We start from the raw sequence: 11,386 nt of genomic DNA on the forward strand, positions 1-11,386 counted from the left end.
CTTCTTCTTCTTCTTCTTCTTCTTCTTCTTCTTCTTCTTCTTCTTCTTCTTCTTCTTCTTCTTCTTCTTCTTCTCCTCTTCTCCTCTTCTTCTTCTTCTTCTTCTTCTTCTTCTTTCTTCTTTCTTCTTCTTTCTTCTTCTTCTTTTTTTTATCTTTTTGAGATGGAGTCTTGCTCTGTTGCCAGGCTGGAGTGCAGTGGCACGGTCTTGGCTCACTGCAACCTCCACCTCCCGGGTTCAAGCCATTCCCCTGCCTCAGCCTCCTGAGTAGCTGGGACTACAGGTGCGAGCCACCATGCCTCGCTAATTTTTCTTTTTTCTTTTGTATTTTAGTACAGATGGAGTTTCACCATGTTGGCCAGGATGGTCTCGATCTCCTGACCTCATGATCCACTCACCTCGGCCTCCCAAAACGCTGGGATTACAGGTATGAGCCACCACACCTGGCCTCAAGCTATTAACTTCTTTCTTATAGCCCTTTCCTTTCCTTCTTCAGGTGGGTTACATGTCCGTTTTATGTGTTCCCTTATTTCCCCTGCAGGCAGTTACCACTTTATTTATTTATTTAATTAATTTATTTATTTCAGAGATAGAGTCTCACTCTGTTACCAAGGCTGGAGTGCAGTGGTACAATCATAGCTCATTGCAACCTCCATCTCCTGGGCTCAAGCAGTCCTGCCACTTCCACCTCCTAAGTAGTTGAGACCAAGGTGTGAGCCACAGCACTTGGCTAGTTAGCATTTTTGTAGTACTCATCTCATGATGCTGTAATTGCTGGTTGAGACATCCATCAGTTTCTAGACTGTCAACTTCTTGAGGGCAGGGTCTATGTCTGTTCACTGTTGGGGCCTCAGACCTATTACATGGCAGAAGCTCATTAATAATTGTTGACTGAAGGAATGAGCTTCTATCCACTGGATTAATGATATCATGAAACAATCGTAACAATGGCCATGAAATTGATATTTGTTTCATGTGTACTATATGCTAAGCATTTTATTCAAGTTTGATCAGGAACAGGCTTTTATGTCAGGAAATTTGGAATAAGATGAAAATTATAGTTGATGAAGCATATTGTTTTAAAAGGAAGTTTCTCTGGGAATTTATCCTACAGAATTTCCCTAAAAGTGCTCCAAGGCGTATCAAGATGTATGTGCAAGAATGTCCACTGCAGTATTGCTTCCAATAGCAAAAAGTTGGAAACAACCGGGATATTTACCAATAGGGAACCTGTTAAATAAATTATAGTTCAGTCGGCTGGGCACGGTGGCTCAGGCCTGTAATCCCAGCACTTTGGGAGGCCGAGGTGGGTGGATCATGAGGTCAGGAGTTCGAGACCAGCCTGGCCAACATGGTGAAACCCCTTCTCTACTAAAAATACAAAAATTAGCCAGGCGTGGTGGCGTGCGTCTGTAATCCCAGCTACTCGGGAAGCGGAGGCAGGAGAATCGCTTAAACCCGGGAGGCGGAGGTTGTGGTGAGCCGAGATTGCGCCACTGCATTCCAGCCTAGGCAACAAGAGCAAAACTCCTTCTCAAAAAAAAAAAAAGTGGCTCTTTTTCTGGGTAGGATTGCAGGAGACTTTTATTCTATTAAGCATCCATCTCTGTAATTTAAAAAATGTGTAAGAAGCATGTCTTATTTTTTAGCAGCTTTATTAAAGTATAATTTACATGCCATAAAATGCATGTATCATCTTTACAGTAGTGGTGGACAGATTATTTATTTATTTATTTAAGACAGTCTTGCTCTGTTGCCCAGGCTGGAGTGCAGTGGCATGATCTCGGCTCACTGCAACCTCCAGGGTTCAAGTGATTCTTGTGACTCAGCTTCCCAAGAGGCTGGAATTACAGGCATTCACCACCATGTCTGGCTAATTTTTGTATTTTTAGTAGAGACGGGGTTTTGCCATGTTGGCCAGGCTGGTCTCTAGCTCCTGGCCTCAAGCAATCCACTCACCTCGGCTTCCCAAAGTGCTGGGATTATAGGCATAAGCCACAGTGCCCGGCCAGGGCCAGATTTTAAAAAAACACAAATAGAAGGAAATATTTCTTTTTTTCTTTTTTTTGAGATGGAGTCTTGCTCTGTCGCTCAGGCTGGAGTGCAGTGGCATGATTTCGGCTCAACGCAACCTCTGCCTCCCGGGTTCAAGCAATTCTCTGCCTCAGCCTCCCAAGTAGCTGGGATTACAGGCGTCTGCCACCATGCCCCACTAATTTTTGTATTTTTAGTAGAGATGGGTTTCATCATCTTAGCCAGGCTGGTCTCGAACTTCTGACCTCGTGATCCATCTGCCTTGGCCTCCCAAAGTACTGGGATTACAGGCGTGAGCCACTGCGCCCAGCCAGAAGCAAAGGTTTCTATGCAAGCACAGTGGCTCACGCCTGTAATCCCAGCACTTTGAGAGCCCAAGGTGGGAGGATTGCTTGAGCCCAGGAGTTTGAGAAGGAAAGGTTTCTGACATTGAGGCTAATCTAATCTTTTGTCCCTTTGCCTGCCCTTCTGTTTCCTTCCCCATAATGGTTTTCCCTCAGCTCCTTCTCAGACCCTCAATATCTCTGAGTGGCATAAAAACTCTTTTTCTAGGCCAGGCACAGTGGCTCATGCCTGTAATCCCAGCACTTCGGGAGGCCGAGGCAGGCAGATCACCTGAGGTCAGGAGTTTGAGACCAGGCTGGCCAACACGGCAAAACCCTGTCTCTACTAAAAATACAAAAATTAGCCGGACGTGGTGGCAGGTGCCTGTAATCCCAGCTACTGGCAAGGCTGAGGTGGGATAATTGCTTGAACCTGGGAGGTGGAGGTTGCAGTGAGCCAGCTGAGATCACGCCATTTTACTCTAGCCCTGGGAGACAAGAACAAAACTCCGTTTAAAAAAAAAACAAAAACCCACCTCTTTTTCTTTTTATGTGTGCCTATAAAAGATGGGTTCCACTAGATGACTTCTAAGGTCCTTTCAGGTACCAGTTGGGGTGAGTTGATAGTCCTGGTCTCTCTCCTACTAAAACTTGTTCTTAGGAAGGATCGGTAATTTCTTTTTTTTTTTTGTATTATTAGTAGAGATGGGGGGTTCACCACATTGGCTAGGCTGGTCTCGAACTCCTGACCTCTGCTGATCCACTTGCCTTGGGCTCCCAAAGTGCTGGGATTACAGGTGTGAGCCACCATGCTTGGCCAGTATCTGGTAATCTCATTCTCATTACATGAAAATAGCTGATGAGGCCCAGTTTATTTTTCTCTCTTGTGATGTTTGCATTTTAACAAAAGATGAACTATCATTTTTGGCTTCAAACCAAGAAGAAAACCTCCAACTGTTCCGTTTCTACACAAGTAGGGGTAAGGGATATGTTTGAGTGGGCAGGACAACCTTTTCAGCATCCTTGAAAACACAGCAGCAGATAGGAAGTTAGGATCATTGATGTGGAGATGGGTAGGTACTCAAGGTTGCCACTAGGTAAAATGGGACCCATTATGGGTAGAATTAAGAAAGCTGTGGACCATTGGGAAAGGAGTCCTCTCAATTTCACCTATGACCTTAATTGCCCCGTTTAAGCTAGTACTTTGAAGTTTCAGTGTGTAGAAACATTATCACCGGTCAGATAGCATATATTAAACATTTATACAGGCACAGATAATCTAAGTCACTCTGAAAGAGGTTGATATAATGAAAAGAATTCACACTGTTAGACCAACATCCAGAATGTGGTAGACTGTAACCACATTCTTATTAGGAGAGGCAGACACACAGTGGTTGAGGAAGTGGGGCCCTGGATATATATTTGCTGGGTTCAAATCCTCCTGGCTCTATCATGTACTACCAGTTGGGTGACCTTGGTCAAGTGGCTTCGCTGTTATTTATCTCAGTTTCTCCATGAAATGGGAATAACAGGGTAACAATATTAACAGTAATGTAAAATGGAGATAACAATAATTCCCACCCCTTAGGGTTATGAAAGTTAAATTAGTTAATACATATCAAGTGCTTAGAACAGTGTCTGGCACGGCCGGGCACAGTGGCTCACGCCTGTAATCCCAGCACTTTGGGAGGCCGAGGCGGGCGGATCACCTGAGGTCAGGAGTTCGAGACCAGCCTCACCAACATGGAGAAACCCCATCTCTACTAAAACTACAAAATTAGCTGGGCGTGGTGGTGCATGCCTGTAATCCCAGCTAATACTCAGGAAGCTAAGGCAGGAGAATCACTTGAACCCGGGAGGCAGAGGTTGCAGTGAGCTGAGATCGCGCCATTGCACTCCAGCCTAGGCAACAAGAGCAAAACTTCATCTCAAAAAAAAAAAAAACAGTGCCTGACACATAGTAAGTGCTCAATAAATGTCAGCTATGAACATCATTACCTCCTAATCCCTTTGTGTAGAAAACCTTGATGCTTCATTCCAAGAGCTCTAGCTTCAGTTATTAATAAATCTTTTTCTATTTTCCAACTGCCAAATGGGAAAACTGAGTCACAGCGTATCAGAGAATGCTGTGAAGGGAACCCAGAAGGCAGGGCAGCACCAGAGGTTCAAGTGCAGTAGGCCCTCCATATTCCTGAATTCAACCAACCAAGGATCTAAAATATTCAGGAAAAAAAAATAGCATCTTCACTAAACATGTACTTTTTTCTTGTTATCATTCCCTAAACAATACAGTATAACAACTACATAACATTTACACTGTATTAGGTATTAAGTAATCTAGAGATGATTTAAAGTATACGAGAGGATGTGTGTAGGTTATATGCAAATACTATACCATTTTATATTTTTTATTTTATTTTTTATACTGAGTCTAGCTCTGTCGTCCAGGCTAGAGTGCAGTCGGCTCACTGCAACCTCCGCTTCCTGGGTTCAAGCGAAGATTCTAGTGCCTCAGCCTCCCGAGTAGCTGGGATTATAGGTGTGCCCAGCTAATTTTTCTATTTTTTTAGTAGACACGGGGGTTTCATCATGTTGGCCAAGCTGGTCTCGAACTCCTGACCTCAAGTGATCCTCCCGCCTCGGCCCCCCAAAGTGCTGGGATTACAGGCGTAAGCCACCGCGCCCGGCCCATTTTTTATTTTATCACAGGGACTTAATTATCCGCAGATTTTGGGATCCGCAGGTGTCCTGGAACCAACCAATCCCTCACGGATAGGGAGCGACCTACGGGGCCTGCAGTCCCCGAGCGGCTCCCCGTCCCCGCCAGGCTCCGCTGTCCCCTGTGAAAGGTGAACTAGGGAGCCTGAGTCACGTTTCTCAACTTTTCCCTCTCCCTGGTTGCCAGTTCCCGAAGTCGTTTTCTTCTCTGGCCGAAATCCAGTCCCACTTGATGGCGGTGGAGCTGGGGATCCTGACTGCGGATCGGCCCCGGGAAGGATCCCGCGGAGGCCGCCGCCTTCCCGTCCACTCAGACCCCAGCCGAGGCTTTCCAGCACCCGCCGGCACCGGGACAGCGAGCCCCCTCCGCACGCGGACCCACGCCCCGAGCGAGCCCTGACTTCTCCCGGAATTCACAGCTTCACTCCCTCCCCTCCCCCGAAGGCGGACGCAGGGGAAGCTCCAGCGCCTGAGGAGGCCGCCCGAGTGCGACCTGCAGCGGCTCAGGGTACGACGCCAGGGCTTCCTGCACCAGCGGAGAGGCCAGGGGCGGGGCATTCCTGCAAACAGCTGGAGCCAGCGCCCTGCCCCCTCCGCCCCGCCCCTGCAAAAGAGGGCTGTAAAGTTCCGGAAGAGAGATTAGAGGCAGGGGATGGGTGGGGCGGTGAATAGTACATTCCTTCCTCCCCCTGCCTCCTCCTACCCGGTTATCACTCTGGGAGGGTTGAGTCGTCTCTTGGCTTTCTCTTGGCCGGTGCGCTGGCAGCGTCCGGACGTGGGGCTTGAACCCTCCCATGCTCATCTGGATCGCTTATTTCGCAGCTCATGACTCCATCTGGCTTCGGGCTCGGAAATTTTGGTTGTTACTTGCAACTGGGTCTTTTCAACTGGGTCTTTTCCGTAAGAGTGCTTCACAGGCCTGTCTGTGCATTTGTTAGTAGTTCCTATTTATTGAGCGAACTTTGCAATGGAGGCATACTTTATTTAGTGTTGGAGGGAAGGAACCTGAAGGCTCAGAGAGGCTGTGAAACCTCAAGGCCATACAATGGCAGAGCCACCACACCCTGCTGATTCCTTTGCTTCAGGTCTTTAAAAGGCAAGACTTATCTATTAGAGGGTAGGGAAGTAACATTTATGGACCACCTCCCACTCTGCCAGCTACTTTATTTTTTATTTTATTTTTTTTGAGACGGAGTCTCGCTCTGTCGCCCAGGCTGGAGTGCAGTGCCCCGATCTCGGCTCACTGCAAGCTCCGCCTCCCGGGTTCACGCCATTCTCCTGCCTCAGCCTCTCCGAGTAGCTGGGACTACAGGCGCCCACCACCACGCCCGGCTAATTTTTTGTATTTTTAGTAGAGACGGGGTTTCACCGTGGTCTCGATCTCCTGACCTCGTGATCCGCCCTCCTTGGCCTCCCAAAGTGCTGGGATTACAAGCGTGAGCCACCGCGCCCGGCCAGCTACTTTAAATATATTGTCTTTATTCACTTAATTTGTCACAACACTTCAAGACAGATGTGATCACCATGCCCATATTACAGATGAGGAAAACTTAGAGGTGAGGAGTTGAAGGGCCAGAGCTGGGATTCCTGTACAGTCATACTGCAAGGCCTGTGCTCTTTCTAAAACCACAGTTAATGTCTGCATAGTGCTTGACAGTTTACAAAGCAAAGTATTTTCAAGCTCTACATTTTAGAGCTATCATCCTATTTCATAGATGAAGAGAAAGGTTAATTTGTGAAGGTACAACATCTGTTGAAGATCACAAAACTAATGGTAAGTTGCAGAATCTGTAATTTTGAAATAAACTGTAGAGCTGGTGGTATCAAGGCTCATTTCATTTATTCATTGCACGGTGCCAAGTACCAACTAATAATAATACTAGCTAACATTTATTGAATACTTAAACATGAGCTCAATGTATGAGTTTTGCACACTAAGTCCTTTAGTCCTTTTTTTGAAGTTTACCTTTTCTATTTTACCGATGGGGAAATAGTTATTTCATCAGGCAGATGAAATAACTCCCCAAGTCTACATGACAACAAAATGGCAATGCAAAGATGCCAGATGAATTAGTGTAAAATCCCAGGGTGGGAACCAGTCACCTGTTCTCAACCTCTGTCTAAACCACTTTTCTGAGGCCTTCAGTTTCTTTGCCACACGATCATGACTTGTTTTCTTGTTTTTCTTTTCTTTTTTTTTGAGACACAGTCTCACTCTGTCGCCCAGGCTGGAGTGCAATGATGCAATCTCAGCTCACTGCAACTTCTGCCTCCCCGGTTCAAGCGATTCTTCTGACTCAGCCTCCCGAGTAATTGGGATTACAGGTGTTCACCACCACGCCCAGCTAATTTTTTTTTTTGTATTTTTAGTAGAGATGGGGTTTCACCATGTTGGCCAGGCTGGTCCCGAACTCCTGGCCTCAGGTGATCCACCCTCCTCAGCCTCCCAAAGTGCTGGGATTACAGGCATGAGCCACTGTGCCCGAAAGACCATTGCTTGTTTTTCTAACCCCTGTGTGTGGTGGGCCCACATAGCTCCTGCTGTCAAGGAGCTCGTGCTCTGTAAAATCAGCCAAGAGTACTGCCAGCTTGCCCCACAGGGGCACTGGGAAGATTAATCAGCGAATGGCACTTGGAATGCTTCAGCAAAAGCACTGGATAAACTCAGGGCACTTATGCGTGAAACTCACTGCTAGGGGTGGTTCCTGCTGTAATAAGGCACCTGCAGCCCAGTTCCTGATCTGTCCGAGGTATGGAGAGAGTAAAGCCACGTTACGGCCTTCTGTGGGAAGCCATTTGGATGTCAGGGTGAGAGCATCCCTCTGCTTTCGGGGTTAAGGGAATGTGGCTGTGGTGTCATAGCCTAGGACCTTTCCCTCTCAGAGGCAGATATTTTTTTCAGCATTTCACAAGGGTTTCCAGCTTATTCTGAGGACACCAGTTATTGACTGAAGTCAGAAACGAGTATCATGATTATTTGGGCTTCAGAGACAGACAAACCTGGGGTGAATCCTGTTTCTGTCATTTCGTCTCTCTGATCTGAGCCTCTGGTTCCTTTTTTTTTTTTTTTTGAGATGGAGTCTTACTCTGTCGCCCAGGCTGGAGTGCAGTGGCATGATCTCAGCTCGGCTCACTGCAATCTCTGCCTCCCAGGTTCAAGCAATTCTCTTGCCTCAGCCTCCTAAGTAGCTGGGATTACAGGCGCACGCCACCACGCCTGGCTAATTTTTGTATTTTTAGTGGAAACGAGGTTTCACCATGTTGGTCAGGCTGGCCTCAAACTCGTGACCTCGTGATCCGCCTGCCTCGGCCTCCCAAAGTGCTGAGATACAGGCGTGAGCCACCGCAACTGGCCTTTTATTTTCTTTTTTTTCTGAGACAGAGTCTCCCTCTGTTGCACAGGCTAGAGTGCAGTGTCGCGATCTCGGTTCACCACAACCTCTGCCTCCCAGGTTCCAGTGATTCTCCTGCCTCAGCCTCCCAAGTAACTGGGACTACAGGCATGTGCCACCATGCCTGGCTAATTTTTGTATTTTTAGTAGAGACGGCTTTTCACTATGTTGGCCAGGCTGGTCTCAAACTCCTGACCTTGTGATCCACCTGCCTTGGCCTCCCAAAGTGTGGGGATTACAGGCGTGAGCCAGCGCGCCTGGCCTTTCTCAAGCGTTTTCATACGTTATTATCAATATGTGAAAGAGTCCATGAGGTAGCTGATTATTACTTCCATTTAATAGTTGATAACACTTCCCTTTTTTTTTTTTTTTTTTTTTTTTTTTTTTTTTTTTTGTTGAGACGGAGTCTCGCTCTGTCGCCCAGGCTGGAGTGCAGTGGCACAATCTCGGCTCACTGCAAGCTCCGCCTCCCGGGTTCACGCCATTCTCCTGCCTCAGCCTCTCCGAGTAGCTGGGACTACAGGTGCCCGCCACCACGCCCGGCTAATTTTTTTGTATTTTTAGTAGAGACGGGGTTTCACCGTGGTCTCGATCTCCTGACCTCAAGTGATCCGCCCGCCTTGGCCTCCCAAAGTGCTGAGATTACAAGCGTGAGCCACCGCGCCCGGCCAACACTTCCCTTTTTTAATGGGGGTAATAGTACCTTCCTAATAGGGTCATTTTGAATCATCAACTTGAAAATAGATTTTATTTTATTATTTATTTATTTTGAGATGAAGTTTTGCTCTTGTTGCCCAGGCTAGAGTGACATGGTGTGAAATGGGCTTACTGCAACCTCTGCCTTCTGCATTCAAGTGATTCTCCTGCCTTAGCCTCCTGAGTACTTGGGATTATAGACGCCTACTACCACCCTTAGCTAATTTTTGTATTTTTAGTAGAGATACAGTTTCATCATGTTGGCCAGGCTGGTCTCAAACTCCTGACCTCAGGTGATCCACCCGCCTCGACTTCCCAAAGTGTTGGGATTACAGGCATGAGCCACTGTGCCGGGCCTTGATAACATTTTAAAACGTTTCAATCAGGACTCGGAAAACAGTAGATGCTTAATAAAAGGTAACTATGGCTGGGTGCAGTGGTTCATGCCTATAATCCCAACACTTTGGGAGGCCAAGGTGGGAAGATTGCTTGAGCCCAGGAGTTCAAGACCAGCCTAGGCAACATGGCAAGACCTCCATCTCTACAAAAATAAAAAAATAATTAGCTGGGCATGGTGGCATGGGCCCATGGTCCCACCTACTTGGGAGGCTGAGTGGGAGGATTGCTTGAGCCTAGGAGGTTGAGGCTGCAGTGAGCCATGTTTGCACTACTGCATTCCCTCCAGGGTGACAAAGTGAGACCCTGTCTTAAAAAAAAAAAAAAAAAAAAAGGCCAGGTGCGGTGGCTCACGCCTTTAATCCTAGCACTTCTGGAGGCCGAGAGGGGCAGATCACGAGGTCAGGAGATCGAGACCATCCTGGCTAACACGGTGAAACCCCATCTCTACTAAAAATACAAAAAATTAGCCGGGCGTGGTGGTGGGCGCCTGTAGTCAACAGCTACTCAGGAGGCTGAGGCAGGAGAATGGTGTAAGCCCAGGAGGTGGAGCTTGCAGTGAGCCGAGATTGCACCACGGCACTCCAGCCTGGGTGACAGAGCGAGACTCTGTCTCAAAAAAAAAAAAAAAAAGGGGGTAAAGGTAACTATTATTGGAGCCATTATTCTTATCCTTATGTTGTTAATGTTGTTATTACATTATTTTATTTCAGGGCCAGAAGGAGAGCTAGGTGGAGGGAAGTGTCATTCACTTGGTCAAACAATCTACTAGATGAAAACAAACAAGCAAACAATCTGCTAGACTGCCCCAAACAGATCCATCTAAGCAGGGGAGAATCTGAAAACAGGCAATTACAATACCATGTTAAGTACTATGGGAGAGGATTGCACAAGGTGTTCAAGGTGTTTTGCAACTTTATCGGAAGAATCAATAACTCATAGACGCAGCAAAAGTTTTGCAGAGGAGGTAGCTCTTTCTTTCAAATCAGTCTGTGTTTCCAGGAAGTAGAAAATACTGCTTGCTGGAGGCAGACAGAATGCAAGTGAGCCCAGTCTGTGCTCCTCACCCGAGGGCCTTGCTACTGATCTGCAGCCGCTCTTGCTCCTCAAGGTCTCTCAACTCCCACACAGCCCTGCCAGCCAGCCTTGCCCTAGAATACCCCCTCCTGGGCCACCTGCTGGTGGTGAACATCCTGGACTCTGTGCTGTGGCTTGATGCGGCTGAGTCATAAGACCTTTCTTTTTACTGCTAAGCTCTAATGGAAGCCTTCTGGTCAGAAGCAATGCCCCAAGTCTACCTTGTGGGGAAGGTCTAATGACGACAGATCACTGCTTCTCCCCGCAGGGCTGGATGAGCATGGATGTGGTGGCGAGGTGGGGGAGAAGCACCCACGGGAGCATCTTCATTTCTTCCTATATAGGCGCTAGTTCTGGGCAGGCAAGACTTCCCTGGGGTGGACAGAAAGAACAGACCCTCCCCAACCCGCAATTCCCAGGGGGAGACAGCTCCCTCCCAAGCCAGACTCCAATGCCGCACTTTGCCATCTGGCCGTGGCCCAAACCAGCCTCCCAGCTCGCTAGTGACCACATTTTCCAAACCAAAACTCAGGACGCATGATCTGGCAAAGAATTTCTGGCTAGCTTCCAAATGCAAGAGGCAAAAACCTTTCCACTTGAGAATCTCTGCGTCGTTAAAGGTGACATTAAGTCGGAAAGCTTGAAATTCAGGGTCTCTTCTTTCTCGATTTCTCAAGCGTTTTTTTTTTCTTTTCTTTTCTTTTTTTTTTTTGAGACGGAGTCTCACTCTGTCGCCCAGGTTGGAGTGCA

This window comes from Symphalangus syndactylus, chromosome 12, assembly GCF_028878055.3.
Source record: "Symphalangus syndactylus isolate Jambi chromosome 12, NHGRI_mSymSyn1-v2.1_pri, whole genome shotgun sequence".
NCBI lineage: Eukaryota > Metazoa > Chordata > Mammalia > Primates > Hylobatidae > Symphalangus > Symphalangus syndactylus.